The sequence below is a fragment of the Mauremys mutica genome, chromosome 10 (assembly GCF_020497125.1).
Source record: "Mauremys mutica isolate MM-2020 ecotype Southern chromosome 10, ASM2049712v1, whole genome shotgun sequence".
NCBI lineage: Eukaryota > Metazoa > Chordata > Testudines > Geoemydidae > Mauremys > Mauremys mutica.
In genome coordinates this window covers 6327717-6353864 of record NC_059081.1, presented here as the reverse complement: position 1 = coordinate 6353864, position 26148 = coordinate 6327717, and the positions used below count along the sequence as shown (strand labels likewise).

Below are 26148 nucleotides of genomic sequence, written 5' to 3'. Positions count from 1 at the left end.
GGGAAATATACCACAGGGATCAATCTTTCACTGATTAGGGTGGAGAAAGTAAAGCCCAATAGATCATCTATTTCTAAATTTCCTCCACACTAAATTAATGAATCATCTTTGTTTAAAAAAAATAAGGTATTGACTATTCAAAGGAAATCCTATTCTCATAATACCCCAACCTTACAGCATCTTGTATCTTACCACTTATCTACACTATCCTTTTATTTATCGCACTTATTGTGGAAATCCAAAAAAAACATTTAACTTAAATATACATACAAGAGAGAGACCATGTGTTCTTCCAAGTTTTCCCAAGCTCCACATGTGTGTCACTCTATCACAGAAAACCACATCACAGACACATTCTTGGGAGAAATCCACTTTGTGATTGGATGCCAGACCAGTAGACTCTAGAGCTCTTACTGCTGTTTTCCCAGGGATATTTTCAAAATGACTTAAACTTGTGCTCCAAATGATTTTAGAGATCTAGAAGTGCAAATACACTTGGCATTTCTGAAATTGCTCTTTTTTGTCCCCCACTGTGAAATTTTTTGGGGGTCCCATCTAACTCCCACTAAAGTCAAGGAGAATCTTTCCATTTGCCACCATGGGAATTGCATCTTGCACATCTTCAAGTATGCAGGCTACATAAGCCCTCTCCATCCTTAATTCTCACTTGAGCCCATTGAGCCGTTAACAAATGCCACTTAAGTCTGAATTTTGGGCCTGATCCTAAAAACTGGCCCTCAGAAATCAGCGAGACTAATTACTGCAGGATCAGAGCCTTTATCTGTGAAGGGAGCATCAGGTGTCTCTGATAGTCTGTTTAAGGTGCCTCTATCCACACAAGTCAGATACTGGCTGGGATGATGCCAGTTTTCATAAGCAGAGTCCCCTTACTTATACAGTCAGCCATTAGACACACAAGCTTACAGACATACACACCATGATAAGGGAGCCTTGCTTTTATCCTATCTTCTCCCAGCCTTAGGCATTGAAATTTTCTTTAAATCTTTGCTGGTCATTCCCATTGATACTGCCTGCAAAGAGAATAATTGATTTTAGACTTCTTAAGTCTTTTGTTGTCCTTTCATATGAATAAAGTGGGGGAATGGGAGAAGGGAAAAACAAAACAGCAACAAAAAAGGCTCATTTGTTGCCCCTCCCTGAAAACCCTTCATGGGCTGTGGAGCTGCAAGATGAATCCAAATTGAAAATGCATTTCCACATTAGTTGCTGTAATTTCCAGTGAAACACAAGGGAAGCGGGTGTGCATTGCATGCTAGTCAGATGTATACTCTACAAGTATCTTTATCTATAAATAAATCATTCATTTAAAAATAAAGTTTCTTTGATGATTTGTAGCCAGAGTAACTGATTATTCAGCTTTTGAAATGTTGGAAAATTCAACAGAGTGGGTCATTAATAAATAAAAATAACATATGGTGCTTTTCAACTGTAGATCTCAAAAGCTCTTTACAAAAGGTTAGTATCATGATCCTCCTTTTATAGATGGGGAAACAGAGGCACAGGGGGTGACAGATTCTCAAGGCCATTAAGATACTCTTTCCATACCCTGCTTAATCCTCCCCTCTGCCCAAATCTTCCCTAGATTGAGTTGCTATGCACATGATTACTACTGCTTTGGAATATTCCTTTCAGCTGAGTTCCATCTGTGCTGAAGATACTTATTTCCCTGCCCCCTTCACACACACACATACACACCCCTACCCCTACCCCTCCATCTCCATCTCCATCCTTTCAAACAAACTCAAAATGTATAGGCTCCTTTTCAGTAATTTAGTGAAACAAACTTGTTTTTAAAAAAGAACCCTTTTTCTGGAAAAAGTTTTACCCTGTTCTGATGTGTTTTTTCTATATCTATAAATAGATTCTCAGACAAATGAAGAGGCAGAAGATTGAAAAAATAGTCATACCTAGCTCTTATATAGTAACTATCATCCATAAATCTCAGAACCATTAAACATGAATGCCATTATCCCCATTTTATGGATGAGGAAAACCAAGCCATAGACTGATGAAAATAGAACCAAAGAACAACTACATACATGTGTTATGCCTTCTATTGCTCCACAGTCCCATGGATGTGAATGGGAGTTTCACATGGGAATTGGGAATTTCATAGCTTACAGGTTGCTACATTCCTCAGACAGTTTTGTGATCTCAGACAATTTTGGTTTCAATTCTGAGAGAGAGAGAGATGGGACTTTGTTTCACGCATATACATGGCTTCAATGGTAGCCAGGCATTTCAGAGGGGGATTGGAACTGAATGTTTTACGCACACACCTCAGAGATGATGGCTGGGGTATTCAATGTCCCTTGAACTCCTTCAGCACCACTGTGTCAACCGGCTGAACTTGGAATGGCAGGTCTGTTCCAGGTAAGTGCCTTGAGCACAAGCCTTGCCATTAGGCTCTTCTGAATTTTAATCCTAGCTCTGACAGTGTCTCTGTAGCCTTGATAAGTCACTTAACCTATCTGCACCTTATATAGTTTTCCCACCTGTAAAACTGACATAATACTGAGCCATATTACTTCAATGAGTTTCAGAGGATGTAGGTAACTGTTAGAATATAGATATTCAGGCTTGCCTGTAAAGGCCTATACTTTAAGAACTTAGGTGTATTTTTATCATGTAGCTAGTTATAGACGTTTAAAAAACCCCACAAGTCTGCCTGTGTAAGGGCCTTCTCTCACTAGGCTAGTCTGAGGCCTTGTTCTTAGGCCAAGGCCTTTGGCTAAGCAGCAGGTGCAGCCATAAGCCGAGAAGCGTACAGTCACATCCTCACATTCCAAACCAGTCCCACTGAAATAGTGATATTGGGCTCTTAGGAAGACGATCCTGTCCTAATAGGGCCCATCACGACCAGATAAAGAAACAGATCTTAAGATGGTTAAGGAAAACTTAGTTTGCTAGCATCCTGTCTGGCAAGAAATTAATCGCTTATCAATGGTTGTGAAACCCTCTTTTCTGTATGTTATCTTTATGGCCCCCACTTTTCTATTGTTAATCTGTCTGGTTCTCTAGTTGTTTGTCTACTGTATAATAAATTGTTAGGTGTAAGTTAATTAGGATAGTGAGATATAATTGGTTAGAGAATTATGTTACAATATGTTGGGATTGGTTAGTTAAATTTCAGTAAAATGATTGGATAAGGTATAGTGGAGAATATTACTGTATAAACTGGGGTCAAACACGAAGTGGGAAGAGAAATTGGAATGTTTGCTGGGGTGGGGGAGAAACAAGGAACAGGGACACAGGCCAGGCTCTGCGGTGTCAGAGCTGGAAAGGGGAATACGGGGTAAATGCTCTGCAGCATCAAAGCTAAAAATAAAAACACTGAAAGCCCAACTGGTGTAAAGGGCTTCAAAATATGCCTGCTTAAAAACTAACCCAACAAACATCACATGGTCGGCACTTCAAACTTCTAGTCTTTTGCTCCTTGTGGTCTGTGTAACAAAAGCCAGAAAAGTAAAGGAGTAAGGAAAATCCCTCTAACAGTAACCTTCAGGGACAACCCTGGCCCCCCCAAGAGGTGTACAGACCACTTGCTCCTCTCACCTACATGACTGACCCATTTTAGGACCAATGGTACCTCGCTTCTCGAACCCATTGGGCTGACAGATTCCAATTCTGCTGTTCTTGGATTGTACAAGAGTCTTACAGTGTTTCCTACCTAGTGATTGGACAAATAATTGGCTCTATATGCCCCTATGACCAGAAGGGACGTGACTACCAGTTTTTCCAGGAGCAAGACTCGAGTCACGCAGTTTTCTTGTATTTTACAAACATCAGATTTAAATCTACAATACAATCATAGATGTGCAGCACTGCGAGAGACCTTAAGAGGTCATTTAGCACCTTTTGGTGCAATATAAATGATGGATTAGATAAGAGATCAGTACTCAACATATGGTAAATCTAAATTTAAAAAAAGGTACAATCGTCAAAGCTCATACATTTTTATTAACAAAAATGAATGTTCTCTCAAAGCAAACTGTATAAATTTTGAATAAGTATTTCTGTATTGTACCCTACGAGGAATGGTGTACAATCTTTTTACAGACTTGTATAAAAGCATATACTTGTATTTATTAGAGCTGATGGAAAAATTATTTTCCCCCCTCAAGAAAAAAGCCACTGAAGATTTTTTTTATTGTTTTCATTGGAAAGAGAAAGAAAATTTGTTTTTTCAATAAAAACCTAGAAGCGTTGGGACAAAGTAAAAAAATGTTGTCTTAAGATTTGATCATTCCTAGTATTTTTATTTTAAACTGCCTGCTATATTGCCTTGTCTTGTATCTGACACCTTCCATATCTCTGTTTGTATGAGGCAAAAAAATGTGTTGGCATATCTAATATTGTAACCAAAGCCAATGTAAGCAGCAGAAATATGAACGGATGTCATTAAAACCAATGGATGATGATGAATCACTGCGCCAGGTAGGCAATTTTGTGACTGCTATTAATAAAAAGAATTCAGCTTAAATGAGAACAAAAAATGGTATTTTCTACTGTATTATTTGATCCCATCTTTTTTGGTAGCACTGCTTGTGAGAACTAGCAGAGAAGCATGGCCCAACAATTCTCATGACAGACCAAGATCCATGGCATTAATAGGGCTCAGAGCTCACCAGTCTCAGCTCACCTGCACACTTTCCATTGCAAATGTGGCTGAAACTTCCAAATGACTGCGCCCCACCCTGCCACACACTCATGGCTTCTTGGCAGCCTGCTAATTCTTTGTTAAGGGAACTTCTACTGCTAAGAACAGCAGTAAGGTGTGATAGAAACTAAAATAAGATCTGCTAACACAGCACACAAGTTCTGCTCTGCTTTTTACACATACTCTCCCCTCCCGGTTCTTCACTCATCTTTCCACTCATGTAAATCCATTGTGCAAAAACAGTTCCATTGGAAAATGCTGATTGGACACAATAGAAAGGTGCCATGGGAACATGTTGGTTCCATGAAAAGTTTCAGTGGAAACCAGGCAGCCTGCCTGCCCAGGCAATGATTTCAGTTCTCCTGAAATGGATTTTTTTCCTTGCAAATCCCATCTCAACAAATGTGGAGTTTTACTTTCTCCCGATCAGCCCAAAATGGCCACAAGAAAGGATCTCTATTTTCCATGTAGCTCTAGAAAGCGCGATTGCAAGTCATCAAAAGAAAATTGCACAGGGGATACGTACTGTCACCTCTCTCCACTGTGCTGGCCCATCCCACCCCATTTGGCTTCATTGGTACTACTCGCAGAGTACTACACCACTCAGCATGAGCAATGGCAGCAGAATTTGGCTCTTTGTTAGAAGTGTCTCAGACATGAAACCCCAAACAACCTATTTGGGAGGCTCACCTATAAGCATTAATCCACTCACCTTCTATCTAATACAGCATGTCAGAGTCCTTCTCCTAAAACTCCGAGTATTCCTGCTTTTGTTGGTTTGTGTCTTAGCCCTGAAAAACATTTTAAAATGGTGTTTTGAGTTCAGTGTTATATTTCTGTTTGCCCACACTGGCACTAATCATAACGGGCCTATCAGGGCATCAATAAATAAAAAGTTTCCAGTTTAATACAGAAATTTCCATACATATTAAATGTTCTTTCCCTCCTTTCACTGGCTAAGTACAGGAGTCATGATCTGACTTTATTACCATATTCAGCCTAAATTTTCTATGTATATTTATATCCTGCAGTCCTGGAGAAAGCAGATATAGGAACCTGAACCTTACACATTTTTTTTATATCCAGTTGTATAAGCCATAAATCATAAAGCTTCCACCAAGGATTGACTGTTTGTCAAGAGCAGCAACTTCTTAGAGGCAAAGTTTGAAACAAAAACCATCATCTTTGGGTTTTAAAATCTGAAAGAGTCTACCTCTTTGTACTTTTATTTTTTGGGGGGCGATGGGCAGAGGGAAGAATTAGCTTTTTTCTTGCCATAGGCTAATTCTTCCCTCTGCCCCCCCAAAAATAAATCCGAAGTTTTTTTTTTGCACAGCTCTTTTGCAGGCTGCTCCAGTTTAAATGCAAATCATTTTGTAAACATTCATATTTAATGAAGAATATAAAAAAGCCCCTTGACTCTTCCACAAACCCCCGTCCTACACACCTCCCCCAATCAAAATGCCTGCTGGAACAACAAGGGTTAATTTCCTTAAATCATAAATAACTAGAGCACTTTAACCAAATGATACCTCCATATTTTAGCAAGATCCTTATTTCAAGTTGTACTGTTTCCAACTCTTGTAATATTTGCTTTAAGCCCCAGCTCATGGAAACAAATGAACACACAAGAATCTCACATTTAAAACAAAAAAACCAAAAAACCCCAACCAACCAAAAAAAACCCCCCACAACACAAGAGTTACAGAAATCCCTGAAAAGATAGATGTCAAGTACCACAAAGCTTGTGTTATTTTTTTTAAAATCTAGTCTTATGATTTACTGTGGCCTGACGATTTTTGAACATTTGCAGTTGGCAATGCTGCGGCTGCTGCTACTATTAAATACAAATGCTTTCTACCAATGCAGTATTTTAAAATACAGACAAGAAATAGAACCCTGTGCCTTTAAACTATTGGCTTAGCAAAACTGCCAGTCAACAGCACAAAGGTGGGACGAGAAAGCTCTGAGCAACCCTTCATTCACTGAACCGAACGGGCCTGAAGCTTCAAGGCAGCACCGAGTACTCAATAAAGGCTTCTTTGTTATGCCGTAGGCAGTTTTGTGAGCTTGCTGTTATCAGGGCATTGAAAGATGAGCTTACAGCTGCCTAGATATTAAAGTGGGAAGTGACCTGATCGAGTCCAGCCTCCCACATCACAGCAGAAGACTGGAGAGATTGACGGGGGTCTCCACTGCACAACGGAAAGGTGGCAATTCAATTACCTGCCTATGTACCGTCACTTGATTGTCCTCTTTTAATGCATTTTCAACTGTTACAAAAGGCCTTTTCTTGATTTTAGGAAGTTACTTACTGAGGTACAGGAATGAATTTCCATCTGTACAGAAGAGCCAGCACAAGGCTCGTGGGGCACTTATGTCCCCCTTAAGATCTCAAAAAAAGAAGGCTAGGTGAGACTTAAGGGATGCATAGTCTTGTGGTGACCCCCTCTACATGAGGCTGAATTTCAACCGTACATGCAGAGATTATGGAGGAGAATTCCCTCACCCATTCTGCTAACGGGTCTGTAAGAACCTAGACTTGTCATCCTCAATCAGCATGTCGAGAGATTTGGGGTTCCAGTACGTCATGTTCACTGGGGCTCCACCCCTCCCATTTCAGATGTTTTGGGGGGTCCCCTGAGCTTACAGACCTAGTACAATTGTCCCCTCATTTTTTTAAATTCTAGACAATTCAATTTAATTCTAGAAGATTTCCTAATGGGCCAACTCTCTAGGACACCGCACACTGGGATTTGTCAAGAGGGAAGACGGCAAGGAATTCAACCTGATTACAGCGTAAAATACTGAATGGCAAAAATACGCTTTTAGCGAGAGTAATTTAATCACATGTTTATTCAGATTCACTTAAAACCAATTGAAGTGAGGGATGTCAGAGGCTGAAATGTCATTTGTCATGAGTCAACGCAGTGCTATTTTTGGAGAAAGCAAATGTAGGAAACAGATTGATTAAAAAGGGATTTGTCAGTATGTAAATAAATGGAGTTGAAGGAATAAATTGTCTCTTAAAGATGTACCATGAGATTTCCCTAGGGCAGGAAGAGAATTTCAGATAATGGAGAATATTGACAACACAGTTGCTCTAGCTGGGTTTTCTGCTATTGCTGGGATAGAGTTTGAAATTCACCTGTGGTAAGTGCATGAGCCTGATCCTAAAGTCTTAATTCACTTCCGGCACAGTCCCAACTCAAAGGGTGTTGGGAAATTGGAGAGGGGGTCTAATAAGACCCATGAAGTCATCTATAGGATTAGAAAACATGCCTTATAGTGACCGGTAAGCCAAATAGACAGAAGGAGCTCAGTCCAAGAGACGGTTAAGGGATGACTTGAATACAGGCTAAGTACCTATAGGGGGAACAAATACTTGATAATGGGCTCTGCCATGTGGCAGAGAAAGGAAGGTCAAACAGCAATACTGATTGAGGCTCCGCAGCTGCAAGTGGGTCTTGAATGTGGTTCCTGCAGCTCACGTTGAAACAATGATTTAATTAGCAGCCAATCAGGATGCTTTTGTTATGTTATTAAACAATTCTAATTGATAAAATACTTGTCAGTCATTTTGCTGTGATATGTATGTGTATATAAAATACACACACACACACACACACACACACACTATTTCCCCATCATACTGTTCACATATGAATCTATAGCACTATAGTAAATGAAACAATGATTCACCCTCCTGTGGCTCCTTTGGGTGATGCCGATCTGTAATTTGGCTCCTGAACCCCTGAAGTCTGAGCATCACTGGTCTAACACGATCCAATGGCTGGAAATTGAAGCTCAACAAATTCAGTCTGGAAATAAAAAGATGTACATTTCCCAGCAGCATTAACCATTGGAACAATTTACCAAGGGTCATGGTGGAGTCTGCACCACTGACAATGTTTAAATCAAGATTGGATTTTTTCCCTGAAATATGCACTTCACAAATGATTTTGGGGAAGTTCTCTGGCTGGTGTCATGCAGGAGGTCAGCCTAGGGGCAGGTCTAGCTGGAGAATTACTTCAGTAAAAACTACATCGCTCAGGGGTGAATCCACACCGCTGAGTGACCTAGTTATACTGACCTCAGCACTGGTCTGTCAGCAGGAGGGTTTCTCCCACTGACATAGCTACTACCTCTCATGCAGGTGGAGTAACTATGCCAACGGGAGAGCTCTCTTCCTGTCGGCATAGAGAGTGCCTTCATTAAACACACTACAGCTGCATTGGTGCAGCTGCACTGATGTAGCATTATAATTGTAGATCTGCCCTGGAGGATCATAATGGTCCCTTCTGGCATTGGAGTGTATGAATCAAACCTCCCATTGGTTTCAGCGATTCCAATAGCAATTTTGCCCAAGAAAGAGACAAATTCACTTTTTAACTCTGTCCTATTTACTTTTCAGAATTATCTGTCTGCAAAACAGGACCAAAAAGCTCATGAGATTCTAATACCACCTTTGTTCCTGGTCCCAGTGGAAAGTGCCATATGGCCAGTCCTTGCTGCTTCTCACACCCATACCAGTGCGAGTCAGGAGTCACTCCACTGAGGACAAGGGAGTTACATTTGAGAAGATGATGTGATAGGAGATCACAATCAGGATGTTTGATTGTAAGAATTCCTGTCTGAAAAAGATTTCATTTGAAACTTGCCAGAAAATGTCAAAAACGGGAGTTTTTACAAAAAAAAAGTTTTTGAAAGTTCAAGTTTCCAATTGCTCTACAAAAACCATTTGAAAAGTTTCAATAAAAATGTCAAAATATTATCAATGATTTTTTTTCCTAATGGAAAAAATCCCAACTAGTTCTAATTGTATCTTTATGGAGAAGTGCTTGTCTTTGGTTCTAGCATGCTTGTGGGTGTTATGAAACCTAATCAAAAAAACTTTTGCTAGCAGTCTGCAGAGGTGATTTCATTCCAGGAGCCAGATCCTCAGCTGATGCAAATTCACCTAGTACCTTTGATATCAATTGGCTGGTCTAAATAAAAGTAATTTCATTCATGTCAAAGGTGCTGTACTGATTAGCACCTGCTGAGAATCTGGGCCAGGTTTTCACTCATAGCAGAGGAGTGAATAATTCACAATGAATATCCAGTTATTTCTTTGCTTCAATTATTAACTAGCATAGTTCACAACCAGTCCCTAGTTAGTTGCAATGGTCAGATGAGTTACAGGGTATTGTTTTGTACCATGGCTGGCTGAATGCAAATTTAAAATCCTATTTCCGTGAATCATATGACTGGAAGGAACCTTGAGAGGGCATCTAGTTCAGTCCCCAGGACTCATGGCAGGACTAAGTATTATCTAGACTACCCCCGACCTTGTGATCTTCAAATCGGCTTTCCATACACTTTCACGTTAATTAAAATGTGATTGCTCCAATGTTAGAGGGTGAAATTCTGCCATTGCAGGAGGCCAGCACAATGCTGATTACCATTTAAGTCCTATTTATGCCCACTTTTGCTTCCAGAACAAAAAAAGACATGGTTCCTGCCTGAAAGATTTTACGGTGATATAGTCCTGCCCTATTTGAAAGCATGTGTGATGCTTAGGTTTGTGCAGTGGTATGAGTATGGGGTATGTCATTTCCACCCAGAACAAAGTGTCCCCATTGCAAACATTTAAAAATCCAAGTGAATACATGAAGCACACCTATATAGTTAATCCAGCTGTGACATCCAATCAAATATTCCTAACATTTACTGTATTAGGTGGGGGGAGGGGGGAAGTGTACATCTACGGTGTTGTTTTTATTTTCCTCCCTTTAGTGGGCAGACATAGTACATTGGCACAGAACCAAGGCCAGAACCACCCTCAAACTCACTGTGTTTGAGTTCCTAGGAGGGGTTGTTGAGGAAAGGTGAAACAGTTCAAGGGAAATGGCTGCAAGGCAGCCTGTAGCTAGTCTAACGTTGGCTTCTTTCAGCAGAATGTTGAAGACTATTACAGAAGGCAAATATGGGTAGCCGACATACTGAAGTCAAGGATAAAGAGATGCACATGAATTAAAAAAGTAAACTTACACCCAGAAGAATACTAAGGAAATGCTTCAGGTACCATCTACTACTGCTCATTTCGCCTCCTGTAACAAATCTTACAAGACAGATGTACCAATTTGTTTGTGTATCACTGAAAAGCAGAAGACTGTGTCCTGAATACAGGCATCACTCCTTTTCCATCTCCTTGCAGAGAGTCACTCACATGCTGTTGCCTGACCTTCTACCCATCTGTATTGAACTCCTTTCTAGCTGCAGTGTCTGTAGCATCTTTACATGCCTATTCCATGGGCCAAGTTCAGAAGTGATGTGTAAGCTACACTCAAATTGTTTCCATTAGACTTTGAGAACTAAGAACTTGCTTTACCAATGATGTAGGGGTGCCAACAGCGATGGAACTTACAGGCTGAGAAACTAAAAAGGTGGTCCAAGTTTCAGGCACCTACTTTCTACTTTACACAGAGCAAGTGTAAACAGGCCTGAGATGGTCTAATGTGGTGTGATGGAGTACAAGTATCAGAGGACTGAAACCACAACAGCCTCCCATGAATCCAGCCTCCCATGAAGTTAGGGCAGGACAGTTCCTGTCCAGATAGGATTATTGTAAGGATACATATACTGCAAGTAAATTATTCAGCCACTAGATGTCCGCTGTACAGAGTTCCAGACAGTGTGGTCCCTGGTAAACAAAGGAGACAAAGCTGGAATTCAAACTATGTGGAAGCCTCTGAGTTTGCAGTTTTGTTTATCAAGGGCCCCCTATTTAAGATCTGTAATTCCACATGTTATTCATGGCTAGAATTCACTTGTGGCTTTCTTCAAACACCAATCTGGGATTTCCATGATATGGTCAGAAACAGGTATAAAGCCATAGAAATAAGAAGCGCTGACTATGGTGGAGCAGCATCTTGTTCACTTTGGACAGTCAGAACGAAGTTCCAGACTTGACACAGACTGCTGGGAATTATTCAAATAGGTCTGAAATATGGTGAAGTGGGTTTGCCCATCCTCATTGTTGGTTTATTATTTCATGTCAGTATTTCTGCCTTAAAGAAATAGCGTGAAATTCTTAGAAGTTACTTTAAAAGAAACAAAGAAGATTAATTATAATGCTCCCTCTGGACACAAGTGTATATTCTGTTGCCAGCCGGTTGAGTTTATATCTTTATCTAAGGAAGAAAGCTTGCATTGGTGTAGGTTTCCATAATGAAGCAACTGACAGTAATATATTTGTTCTTGAATCTTTCCTTTTGCAAAAATAGGATAAATAAGAAAATTTAGTGGAAGCCGGTTCTGTGAACTTGTTGGTTTGTGTAATGTAAACAGATAGAAACCTGCCTTGTTCTGTATAAAGTATTATTGAATTGAATCTTGCTTCCACTTAATGAAACAAAATAGCATCTTTGGGTAAAACTAACAGCTCAAGAATACACATAAGTTTGTTACAGATTACAGCTGGGAAAATACTGGAAAAATATATTTTACAAATATTCATGTGAATGTTTATATGAGTTTGCATAGGATGGGTTGTGTCCACTTAACATGATTTGTACCATTCTAACAGATTGATTGGCATGCATGTTCACCAAAAACTGAATTGAGTATTGCAAACTGCTTCTAGAAAGTTAGTGTTGAAAAAGTAGAATCAGGATTCTGTGCAAGTGAGGGTTACAATCAACCAACTGACAAGGTCCCTCACCAAAGGCTTTTAATCACACTAAGCAGTCATGGGGTAAGATGGAAGGTCCTCTCATGAATCAGTAACTCGTTAAAAAGACAGGAGATAAAGGGTAGGAATAAATGGCCAGTTTTCAGAATGGAAAGAGATAAATAGCAGGGTCCCTCAAGGATCTGTACTTGGACCAGTGCTGTTCAACATATTCACGAGTGATCTGGAAGAGTGGGTAAACAGTGAGGTGGCAAAATTTGCCGATGATACAAAACTACTCAAGATAGTCAGTTTTGGTTTTGCCTGAGAAGCATTACAAAGGGATCTCACTAAACTGGGTTACTGGGTAACAAAAAATGGCAGATAAAATTCAGTACTGATGAATGCAAAGTAATGTACATTGAAAAACAATCCCAAATGTACATAAAAATGATGAGGTCTAAATTAGCTGTTGGCACTCAAGATAGATCTTTGAATCATACATCTGCTCAATGTGCAGGAGCAGTCAAAAAAAGCTAAAAAAATTGGCATGACTGTTAGAAAGGAATACACGAAGTATCATAATGCCACTATATACATCCATAGTATGCCCACATCTTGTGCAGTTCTGGTTACTGCAGCTCAACAAAAGGTTAGAATTGGAAAATGTACAGAGAGAGAGGGTAACAAAAGTGATTAGAGGTATGGAACAGCTTCCATACAAGAGATTAAAGAGACAGGGAATGTTCGATTTAGAGGAGAGATGATTAGGGGGAGGGGAAAAAGAGAGGGTATGATAGAGATCTATAAAATCATGAATGGTATGGAGAAAGTAAGTGTTATTTACCCCTTCCCGTAACACAAGAACCAGGAGTCACCCAATGAAATTAATAGGCAGCAAGTTTAAAAACCAAACATAAGGAAGTACTGCTTCATAGAATGCCTAGACAACCTGTCGAACTCATTGCCATGGAATGTTGTGCAGGCCAAAAGTATAACCCAGTTTAAAAGAGAGAGAAAGCTATTGATGGACCTGTCCTCCATGAGCCATAGCCAAGATAGTACAGAATGAAACCCCATACTCGGGTGTCCCTAAACCACCGATTGCCAGAAGCTGGGACTGGACCACTCAGAATTATTCTGTTCTGTTCATTCCTTCTGAAGCCTCTGGTATTGTCAGAAGACAGGATACTGAGCTAGACAGACTACCGGTCTGACCCAGTATGACTGTTCTTATATTTAATTCAGGCAACAAAACCAAATCCCTATGACTTGTGTCCAATGAAAACACCTGAGTATTTCATTTCAAGTTGAGAAAAGCCCCCCAAAGAAGCTAGATTTTAAGAGTATCCTCCTAAAAGGTATTTGTTATGAGGAATACTTAAGTATTGTCTCTACACAATTTGTAGAGAGAATGGTGAAAATCAGCTAATAAATTATATTATGAATCGCACACTGGGAGCTAGGACTTGGTATACAGTGACAAGGAATCTAGCTTCTGCAGAATAAAGAAATTCTGAGAACTGTTTAACATGTTGGGGAAAAAAAAATAGTCAAAAAAAAAATCAAGAAAGCAGATCCAGCTCTCAGGGCCTGCTTATTTTCTTGTTCCAGGAAGGATAAGTAGTAGGCAGTGAACATGGCATAAGTACGCTTTAGAGTGGCAGATAATAGGCTAGAACCGGATCTCATTTATGCTATTGAGACTCAGGATTTACGATGTTACTGAGATTAGCGATCCAATGTCTTTGTGTCAGCAAAGCTTTAATGAAGTCTATCCTTCTCCCTTCATTTGTTAAAAATAAATGACTGAGAGCTACTATAATTAGCAACACTAGGCCAGATCTGCTGTTGTCAGTGTGCCCCCATTATTTTCAATGGAACTATGCTTTGGCCCTGGCCCAACATATGTTCTAGCTGTAGAATTTAAAAGCTAACAAATGTAAGGCTTTATCATGTTATGTTCTTGTGCCCAATTATAGACATTTTATTCCAAATGGAGGGATTTGGGGGAGAGAATTAGGGAGGAAGAAGTCCAGCTGACTACAGGAATTATTGGATAAAATGGGAGAGAGTTTTTCTACGAACATAACAATCAGCTCATCCATGCCTACTCATGACAGTAATTCCCATACTTGTTGATCTCGTTACCACTAACAGCTGTGTAACCAAGCAGCCGCACGACCATATAAAGAATGTTTGCTGTGTGGCCAAGACTATGGAAGTGTAATCCATTACAGAAATGGACCATAAATTAAGCCAAAGTCAGACGTTGGTACCTAATGCCAGGCACCTACATTCATCCTTAAGCACCTGAACTATGGGCCTCATTTTCAGAGGGTCTCCATCAATTGCACTGGGAGCTACCAGCATTCAGCACCTTGGAAAAATAAGGATAAATATTAAAGTGCCTAAATAGGGATTCAGCTGTCCAGATTTAAAGCAGGGGTGGCCAACTTGAGCCTGAGAAGTAGCCAGGCAAAACCGTTGACTTTGATATGCAAGATATCCAGCATCCTTTCTTTAAAGGCCAAGAAATTTTGAGACACAGTAGGGGATCAACTTCTGTTGTGGAAGGTACAAGCTTTTGGGCTAAACAGAGCTCTTTGTGGGGGGAAGGAAATCTGAGCTAAACTCATGTTGGGATAGATAGTTAAACATAGGTCACAAAGCTATTGCTACATATCTGATCTCTCAGTACTCATCCGTAAAGGAAACCCGCACAACACCTTCAAAAGACAAGCCTGCAAAGTTAAATCCATTACTCTAGACATGCAAAAATGGACTTAACAGAGATGCTCGTTTTATGGCTCACTATAACAATTTGTAACTCACCCCTGCTAACCCTGGATTGCCGACTTCATTTTATATGGTCTTCTAACACATGTGTACTCAGTATGCATGAACAATCTAACCCTCATTGTTCACCTTCTCTTATTTCCTGGGACCAACATGGCTACAACACTGCAGAGAACTTTTACATCTTGTGAAAATTGTCTCTAGTCATTCAGAGCCAGATTCTACTCCCATCTGTGGTTCTTCTGGTGACTTCAATGAATGATCGAGGCTGAAAGTAGAATCTCTTTAGAGTGTACATACTTACTTACCACCTCTTAGGCCAATGGTCTCCAACCTTTTTATGCACAAGATCACTTTTTGAATTAAAGTGCAACCCAGGATCTACCCCCACGCCTTCCCAGAGGCCCAGCCCCTCTCACTCCATCCCCCGTCCCTCCGGGTGCAGGCTCAGGGATGGGGCCAAGGGATTCAGAGTGTGGGAGCGGGCTAGGGTGACCAGATGAGAGGGAGAAAAATATCGGGACACATGGGGGGGGCTGCTAGCAGAGGAAAAAAGCCAAAAAAAAACCCAAACCCGAACGCTGCCAGCAGAGCGAAATATCGGGACAAATTGCGTCCTGACCAAAGATCGGTCAGGATGCAGGACAAACACCTAAATATCGGGACGGTCCTGATTTTATCGGGACATCTGGTCACCCTAAAGGGGGATCCAGGCTGAGCCTGGGGCAAGAGGTGGCTCCGAGCTGGTGCAGGGGATTCAGGGGGCAGGCTCAGGGCAGCACCCAGGGCTCCCACCGGGCGGCACTTACCTGGGGCGGCTCCCGGTTGGCAGTGCAGCAGGGATAAGGCAGGCTGCCTGCCTGCGCTGGCACCACATCACTCCCAGAAGTGGCCAGCACACCCCTGAGGGAGCATGTGGCTCTGCACACTGCTCCTGCCTGCCAGCACTGCCCCCACTGGCTGCAGTTACCCATTCCCAGCAGTGGGAGTGCAGGGGCAGTGCTTGCAGGCAGGATCCTCGCACACAGAGACCCCTGCCCCCCCAGGGGCAGGCTGGCCGCTTCTGGGAGCAGCGTGAGGCCAGGGCAAGCAGGGAACCTGCCTTAGCCCCGCTGGGCCGCCACATTTTTAGCAGCCAGAGATCACTCAACTGTCAGAGGCTCCAGGATCGACCAGTTGATCACGATCTATGGCTTGGTGACCATTGTCTTAGGCAGATCACGAGCCATGCCAGAATTGCACTTAGTACTGCTCAAGGTGGGACTGCAAGATTGGGGCCTAAAGATAGTCTGGCTTTAAGCTGTTAGGTCATACAGCTGCCACTTTGGTGTCGGAAGGAAAGTGAGACCCTAGCCTCACTCCCTATAGCAGGGGAACCCAGTACTGTGTCTGGGACACTTGCTGCTATGGCCACTGCAGAAAGGTACAGCCACTTTCTGCCCAAGGCCTGATACAAAAACCAGCAGGAGCACAGCTGAGAACCTTGCTGCTTACCTCTCTCGAATGTATTCACAGAAAAAAAGACAGTCTGGATGCTTAGCAGAAGCAATCTGGCCCTGTTCTCATGCAAACTTAATAAGCATCACAAATCCAGTTCAGTGAGCTACAGCAGCAACACTCCACACATACGCAGTCTGCTTACTGCTTGCACAGGAACAGCAAGGGTGGCTGTACCCGTTCTTTTTGCGGATACAGACTAGCACGACTGCTACTCTGGAAACATATCTTTAAAAGACCCTTTTATGTTTCACACCAACAGTTGCCAAAGGGCATTATTACTGAAGAAAAACCGATGTCTAACATCTGCATGTAATCATAAAATAGTTCAGTTTTTTTATTGCTGGTGTTTCTAGAAAGCTTACAGTCATAGAAGTCTGTTTCTTAAAAAGTTGCAACCTTGCCAGCACAATGCTGTGCCTTGACAGCAGCTGCAAAAAGTCTGCTGCCACAAAATAGTCTCTAGTTGCAGTACCTCTGCCAGTAGATACAAGTTGTTCTCTTAGGTTGAGTTTTGCTAGCATAATCCATGCTTGCTTGGTGTGGCACTCTACTACTTTAGTGGTGGCTAGACGAGCTAGAAATTGAGGAGCCCATTACAGGCTGGGTTAAGAAAAACATCTTTTAACTCGGGGTAGAGGCTGATGCATTGAGCTCCAAAGGTCTCAGGTTTGATCCTGCCTGCTGCTAACCACTAAAATAAAAATCCCACTTGCAGAGACATTTGTGGGTGGGAGGGATAGCTCAGTGGTTTGAGCATTGGCCTGCTAAACCCAGGGTTGTGAGTTCAATCTTTCAGGGGGCCATTTAGGGAACTGGGGTGGTAAAAAAAAAAAAAGTCTGTCTGGGGATTAGTCCTGCTTTGAGCAGTAGGTTGGAGCAGATGACCTCCTGAGGTCCCTTCCAACCCTATGATTCTCTTAATGTTTTGGTTTTCCCTACCCCCAGGTTACATTAGAAACCTGCACAGTTTGTCAACCTTATTTCTTCTGGTAGACAGTATTGATGACTGAAGTATGTTAGGTAGGATGCAAATAAGAATCCAGAGCCAAAACACAGTTTTCACATACACCCAGAGGTCACGCATGGCAAAGGAGGACAGAATTTGCCTGTTTTGTCCATAAACCAAGCCAAGCTCAAACTCAGGAATGGCAGCTCTCATTCTGACAACAGTGACTATGCCAAACACCAAAGTAGCAAAATACAAGGTCCTGGTGGTGGGTCCTCCCTTTGACTTGGCCCCTGACGAAGAAACTGTGGCCATCAGATTAGAAAGCCCTGAGACAGAAGTTGTTAGCAGATGCAAGGGGAACACTGCCATTTCTTTGTCATGTAGATGAGCTGACTTCCTTCCTTGGCGTCTCCATTTCTTGAGTTGCATTGGTTCCTAGCAAAGTCAGTAGCTAGTGGTATCTAGCCTAGGTCAGGTCTGTTACTCTTAGAATACTGTTCATGGCATGTGACTTGGGTTAGGAGATAGAGATCAGTCTCTTACATATCACCCCTTATTATACATCTCAGAGTTCCCCAGCCATGTTACAAGACTTCATTGGTGTCTCAGAAAAATGAAGCTTTTATTAAGTTTGCCTAACTGTAGCATTGATCCCTGCAACTCCTCAATGAAGCCCCATTTGTAATACAGCATTTCTAAATTTAACTGAGCACTCACTAGGAACACGGTTAAGGGTTCACTGGGAAAAAGAGCTCAGCTACTTGAAAGGGCTCCTGCGTGTTTTACCCAGTTCATGCACTGTTTTCGCTAACCTGTCTGGCATCTGGCTGTTGCCTGCCATTTCAAATTTGGTTTTCCTCCAGGGAGCCTGAACACTAATCTACAGTAACACAGAATTGAGGAATCTAATAATTGTACCATGACCCCAAATGATCTTGTTAAGCATTCTGCTTTTACCCAGTCTCTCTCAGAAATTGACAAAAGTTTCTGCAGCATGGAGATAAGGAACGTGGTCAGATCCATTTATTCTTACTCTCCTCGCCTGCAGACAGCTACATATTCCAGTCATTCAAATGAGAGGCTTACCTATGAGCATGCATGAACAATTGGGAACCTGTGAATTACAGGCAAAGCATCAGCACAGGCATAATGGAGACCATACATCAATAGAGAGGTAGTCCTGAAAGACTATAGCAGCCAGCTTCACAAAGCAATCTGGACTTTGTTAGCAATAGGTGGCATAGCCCATCTCTAGGAAATATTCAGACAGTGGGCCAAACCATCCCCTCTACCTACGAGAGTCAAGGGGAGGACAGGGAGATTACCCTGCATCATCATTCCCCATTTTTCCTCCTTGACCCCATGGAATTCTTTCCTTGGAGGTCAGGCTATGCAGCTTAAGAGGAAGCAGGCCAGAGGCAGAGCAAGGCAGGCTGTTCACTGCAGCCTTATTCGTCTCTTCCTTAAAATTGCCTTTAATGGGTAAAGAAACTCCACCAGTCAGCAGTAACTCTGCTGGTTTCTGCCTTCTGGCTGTGGAACCCCCAACCTAAGGGGAGGCATTGCGGGGGAGTCGTTAGTAACATGACCCCCTATAGAAGCTGCTCTGCCAGGAAGCCAAAGGAACCAGGAGCTACACCTGGGACTCGTGGAGGCAGTGATGACCCTGTATCTCTAGGACTCCCTTGAGATACATGAGAGTGCCTGGCTTATAGGGGGGAGAGGGGTTACCTCTTCCCTCTTCCTTTGTGGGAGGGCAGGCTGGCAGCTATCTGTGTAACTATGGACTTGACTGGAGTTCTTCTGGATTTAGACCAGTGCAGAATCCAATCCTAGAGGCTCAGTGAAGGCAGGATATGGTTGAAGAAGTCATCTGCAGTGCCATGCCTCATACCACTGGAGCCTTCACTGTTCTAGGTCTACATTCACTCTCCTTGGGCATCACTCATTGGGGGTGATACAGCATTGGCTATGATTTTTATTTAACAGAAGGATTTGTGTAACTAGATTGAAGTAACTTAGGTGCAACGTTATTAAAAGTTTTTGGTTCCACTGAAGAGCAGATTTTGCTTGCAATGTCATTCAGCTCTTCATTTACATCATTATTAAAAAGGTTCTCATTTCAGGATACACATTATGTTTCACAGCCGGTACACAGGATGCAGGTGTAGTGCAATTCTCAATACACAAGCCAACATGGTTGGGAAGAGATTCAATGATCAGCTTGAAGGTCAGAGTCAGGGGTTGCTTTGTTGCTCAGCAGCAACCCCTCTAAGAATGACAAAATGTAACCCACATACAGCACCTCTACCTGCTTAGAGCTAGATACTAAAAACGAGGGGTCTAGATGCCAAAACTTCAAATTCAGGGCCAGAGTCAATAAAAGAGCTCCCATTGTCTTCAGAAGGTTTTGGATCAGGCCCTTGTATAGCATCTTCCATTGAAGGTTCAAAGCTCTTTGCAAATGCTATTTAAAACCACTGGGGAGGGCGGGGGAAGCAAGTACAGTTTGCCCCACTTTGGGGAAGCAGTCAGAGTTCCAGGGGCTTGTTTAAACAGAGAGAAAAGAGAAAAATAAAAAAAATGATGGTAAGTTATAATGAAGACAGACCAGATTCTCAGCTGGTCAATTGTGGTGCTCCTTCAAGTCAGTGGACATGTGGCATTTATACCATTAAGGGCAGACTTTGCAAACACACTCTGTGTTAGCTTAACTCTGCTTCCATTAATGTGCAGCAGGGTCAGGCCAGCACTGGACAACTGGAAAACTATCCTCATTTCTTTATTATGGACATCGACAATGTAACACCCACTTTTCATAAAGAGTCACATTTTAGTAACTACCACGTGTCTCAATCCTGCAAAATAGAACGAGCATGACGTGGTGCTCTTAAATTGGGTACAAGCACCAGAGGGGTAGCCTTGTTTGTTGCTTTTTACAGATCCAGACTATTTGTCCCGTGGCACCTTAAAGACTAACATATATTAGAGCATCTGATGAAGTGGGTATTCACCCACAAAAGCTTATGCACCAATACATCTGTTAGCCTTTAAGGTGCCACAGGACTCATTGATGCTTAAATTGGGTAAACATTTTACCCAGAAATGTTTAATCATGTAAGATAAAGCCTCAGATGAAATGCTTTGTGCGTGAGATAGTCAGGGAGTAATTAGACCTCCATGCCTACAGGATAAAACACCACAGCCACCTATTTTGGAATCATTTGCTGACTAACACAGAAGTGATCCAGAGGAAGCAATTAAGACAAAAAAGGGTATGGGGTGTGTGTGGGATGCTTCTGCAGTTCAATCCAATAATGTCAATCTACTCTGGGACTCAGACTCCTCTTCCCCGCCACCCCACCCCCTGAGCAGTAGATCTTTACCCAAAAAGGGAACCGTTCTGGGAGAAGTAACCTAGTGGATTTTTTTTTCACCCCAACACAATCATGGCTAGGTGAGGCACAGCAGATGTTTTCCCTCACCTTGCACCTTCTGCCGATGGCCACTCCAGCACAGCCATGGTCCCTTTTCTCACAATTCAGTCAGGTCACGTTGAAGCCCCATCCTGCTTTCCAGGTAAAGCGAGTCCCAATAGTCTCTTGCCCCTACCCAGGCTCACTTCTCCAAAGACTCTTCATCCCTTCCCCAAGCTCTGCAGAGTTGTCCTGTTCTTGTGTGGAGGCACTTCCCTGGAGGCCTGGCCCCACACACTTGTCTTATCCCCTTCCTTGTGCCCTGGTGTTTCTGAACCACCTTTTCTGGCAGCCAGTGGGGGAACCCAGGCTCTCCTTCTGCACTGGGTTCCAGTCCAGGGATCCTGTAGCAAGCAGCTATGGCCTGCTCCCTCAGATCCCTTGCTGCCTCCATGGACACCTTCCTGCTTTCAGCCCCTTTCCCACAGCCACTTTCCTAGGCTTACTGCACGTCCGCCTTTCATTAGGCCTTCCTTCACTCTCTAGCAACCAGAGGGATTGGAGAGTTCTTTGTCTCGCTCCCTGCAGCCCCCTTCTCATTGAAGCTTCCTCCTTGTCTGCTCATCAACCAGCTCCTCCCACAGCTGGGCTTCACCTTCAACTGGACCTGACCCACCCTTCAGGAGCAGCCAGCTGCCTTAATTGAGCCCTTTTACTCCAGTTAACTCTGTGTGGGGAATCTCCTCCATCACATATTTATACAGATCCAAACAGAACACTCCCCTGTACCTTCTTCAGGGGACAGGATGAGGGCACACAACAGATGTGCAGTCACGTTGCCCACCTTCCAGGGGTGAGTAGGCAGAGTCTGCGCTCATCACCATAGTATAAGAACCTGTATAGGCCAGAATAGGGTGCCCCAGGCAGTGCAGTAGGGGTGTAAAGATTATTAGGGTATGTATGTAAAGCTTAAATCAGGTTTTCTGCATGCTCTTGTGCAAAATGCACCTGCCAGCCGTGTGCAAGCACCTTACTGGCAATTGGAACCCAATGTGTAACCTAGTCCCCTGCGAGAGAGTGTGTGCATGGTACTCACTTGGAGGAACTGGGACAGGGAGATTGACCACCTTTGTGGTGCTGCCCTCACAAAGCTACTGAGAGGAGAATCAGCATTGAGGTTTCATAGTGGGTTACCGATCAGCACTAGCAGCTGAGAGCATTACAGTTTCACCCTGAGACTCTGGCTGCATGTGGCAGGACATCACAGCTTCCCTCCCCCTCTTATTACCCCACCACACACACACACCACTTTTTCTGTTCCAATCATTTCACTCTTCACCCTTCCCCTCCCATTTAAACACAGACAGAGAAAAGGAGAGAATTAATGTTGCTGACACTCTGCTCTCAGATTAACATCTCCGTGGAAGGGAAGGGCACAGGGTGATGCTTAGAGAAAGGCCTTTTGAGCTGAAAGGAAGAGTTTCATACTAAGGAAGATGGAGAGTCTAGAGCAGGAGGGGTTCTCAGGACAAGTTATTGGGTGGCCTCACGGTGTTTCCTAATATACTGAATTAGCTTTGGGAAAAATAAATAGGCACATCCAAATCATGGTAATTTATTTACTGCTAGCTAGTAAATCTGTTGTGAAAAGTGATATTAACAAACATGTATCATTTTTCACAGCAGACTTATTCAGCCCTAGCAAGCCCAGGGGAACAGTCAAGGCCTGGATAGGAAGTCGAGGGAAGCAGCGGAGGATGGGGGCAGTGCATGAAGCCCTGCAGCCTGAGGGCAGGGCTGGAAGCTATGCAAAGCCTAGGGCCCACTGTTATGCGGCCAGAGCCCAGGGCTGGAGACTGGGATCCCGTGCCCAGAGTCTGTCACCTCAGGGCTGAAGTGCAAAACCTGAGCCCCCACCACCCTTGGTAAGGGGAGGAATTCACCATCTGCCTGCTCCTCCAGCATTGAGCTCCAGGTGTCTCCAGAGGGGGGCAGGGCCCAACCTGGGTCTGCTGGGGGCCCCAGAAACCAACACACTGCACCCCAGGAGCAACAAGGCAAAGGAAGGGCCACTGCTCCTCCCCACCCCCGATCACAGCCCAGGAAGCTGTGGCCACCTTTGAGAAACATTGGTCTAGAGGAGGTGTGCCAGAGTGTACTGCTTTGAGTTCGGGGTAATAAAGGTGGGACAATAATGATCCCACAGCTGCTTAAAAAAAAAAGTGGGGAGCGAAGAGGACAGGAGATAGAGGGAAGCACCTGTCCGTGTTTTCACCATTAGCCAGCACCTTACTAAGAAAAGCGAACAACTGTACTTTTTGCATTTGTACTCAGAGCTTCCATGGACAGCACTGGACAACACATACAGATTGCAACAGACCACTCAGAGTTTGGGGAGGGGTGGCAGGTAGGAAATGCCTCAGGATTATCCCCCACCTGCCCAGGGCATTTTCAACACTGCTCTCTCAGGGCACACTGAATGGGCAAAGGAGGCAGTGGACACAGTCTCTATACAGGCCAGGCTGCTGATGGAGGGCTTGTTCCTCTTTGTTCTTTCCCCAGCTATCAAAGGGGTGGTTGTAATACCCACCCCCTTTTAAAAACCCAGGCAGCTGGCCCTCTGTCAGCTACTCCTTGACCCTATAGTCTCTCCAAGGCCTGGCTACACAGGCCTCTCCACCTTCTCCGCCCCAGAGGATAGCAGGGAAAAGAAACATGCTTTTTGCTATTCCCCAGCAATCTTACCTCAACTCTCCTAGCCAGGCCTCTGGGTCCATTCTTCAAGAAGCTCCTTACCAAACTATTGCTGCTGAAGCCCTGTCCTGAGATAATCCCCAGCCCTTCTAACAACCACCCCTTTCCCTCAGCATCAGCCTTTTATCTCAGCTGTTGCTAGTCAGTCACTTAGTCACAGCTGGGGAAGTAATTCCTTCATGGCTGCTACAGGGTGTAGTTTATACACCCCATCACCGTATACAACAACTTCCATTCAATTTGAGTTAGCCTTGCATCATCCTTGTTAGGTAGGTGAGTATTATTTACTGTGTTTTACAGATGGAGGCAATGAGAACAGAAGTGACTTACTGACAGTCTCGCAGTGACTCTGTGTCAGCATCAGCAACAGAACCCAAGAGTCCTAATACTCAGGCTCACTGGAGCTGGTTGAGTGTTTTGTCCAAAAAAAAAAAAAAATTGCTCATGTGTTTGAATTTCTGGTCAAAAGCAAAGCCAGAGCCTGCCCCCAGAGAAGTTCAGTGGTTAGGGTATTCAGCTGGGATGTACCAAGCAAAGTTCAAGTCCTAACTAACTACCAGGTTGGAGAGTCAATGTCTCATTTGTTTTCCACAAAAGTTTTGAAAGGTCTCACTTTCATTGTGCATTGGCTTGAAAACAAAATGTCAAAAACCTGCAGATATTTTGTGCAATGAAATTGTTGTTTTCCAGCCAGCCTGACTTCTAACGTGACCCTGCTCCCTAACATATAAAGGCGGCACAGGGGAGTCAGGGAGAAGAATGAGAAGTAAGGAGATTAAATGGGAAAGTTAGATACACGGATGGACTCTGAGCTCATTGGGTTAGACTGGGATAAGACCAAGTACTAGAACATCCTGCAGAGAAGGAAGCCACCTATCATGGGAATGCATCAGACTATCTTGGGACCAACATAGCTAGATGGGAGAGACACAAGATGTGTGAGGTAATATTCTTTATTCGACCAACCTCTGTTGGTGAAAGAGAAGCTTTCAAGCATCACAGAGCTCTTTTTATGGGGGGAAGATGATTACCTATCCCCGACTGAAGAAGAGTTTTGTGGAGCTTGAAAGCTTGTCTCTTTCACCAACAAAGAATATTACCTCACCCACCTTGTCCCTCTGTCAGTCTAAGTCTTTCTCATATCAACACAGGAACATAGGAATGGTTACATTGGATCAGACCAATGATCCATGTCTGACAGTGACCAGTACTAGGTGCTTCAGAGGATATCAAAATTCTACAAACACTGGTCTCTCCCTCTCTCTCCAAAGTAAGGCTAGAATGAAATAAAAATCTCACCAGAAAGCAGAAACTGCTCAAACTAAAAACAAGCGTTTACATACCTCTGCCAGCAAATCTGACCCAACTCAGCCACCAGGATTTGAGCCTCTTTCTTCGTGACCCTGTCTAATAGCTTAGAAGCTGATTTTCCCTTCATCCCCTCCTTTTGTGGTCAATCCACAAAATACAAGGAAGTCTTGCCCAGTGGCTAGGGTGCTAGTGTGGGACTTGGGAGACTATGGTTCAATTCTCCACCTTAGACTTCTTGTACGACCTTAAGCAAGTCACTTACCCTTCTTGTGCCTCAGTTTCCTGTCTGTAAAAGGGGCATAATAGCACTGCCTTACCTCAGAGGGGGGCTATGAGGATAAATACATTAAAGACCGTGAGGTACTATAGTGATAGGGGGGCCGTATACCTTAGATAGCTAGAATCCCCTTAGTCAAGTAACACAGAGCTCCATGTTCAGCTAGGTCAAGAAATGGGACTTAGATCCAGATGTAAAATAAATACAAAAAATTTGATGAATCCCTTTTATTTTCAAATAATCTCTTCTCTCTCTTTTGCAGCCTTGGGAAATTCTGCACAGACCGAAATTTGGAACACTACCTTTAGGACCCCTGCCCTCAGTCAGGTGCCCACGGTCCCTAAGCAATGCATAGGGAGAGGGAGGCCGCTAAGAATGAGATTCACAGAAGCCAGGAAGCTGAGTAGAGTGGCATCTGCGCTAGCCAGTAGAAATGCCAAAGAGAAGAGCAGGGCTTAGGCCCTGTCACTCACGGGTATGTAGGGAAGCTATTTCTGTGCTGGAGGGAGGCGGTGCCTGGTGGTTGCAGCACTGACCCACCACACGGGAGACCAAGGCTGAAATCCCCACTCTGCAGGTGCGTGTCCTAACTACTGGGTTATAGGCTAGTCTAAGGTGGGTCCCTCCTTTTGGCATTGTTCCAGTGTGTATAAATTCTTGAGTATTCATTAGAGCAAGGAGAGGAACCTGGGTTAGAGTGCCCTAACCACTACTAGGCCATGGAGCATTCCCACGTGCTCTGGCCCAGTAAATATTTAAGTATTTTATACAATTTCAAGATCATGGATTTTCAAATTTTTGGAAAAG

The 26148-nt window shown here is 43.3% G+C and overlaps 1 long non-coding RNA gene across 1 annotated transcript; it reads right to left on the bottom strand.

Moving 5' to 3' along the window:
• Nucleotides 1-958: 958 nt before the first annotated feature.
• LOC123378896 lies at nt 959-23867 on the bottom strand. The gene is made up of 3 exons (XR_006582786.1): nt 23745-23867; nt 5394-5472; nt 959-1031 (listed from the first exon to the last, which is right to left on the bottom strand). It is a non-coding gene; the product is annotated as an uncharacterized LOC123378896 (long non-coding RNA).
• Nucleotides 23868-26148: the final 2281 nt, after the last annotated feature.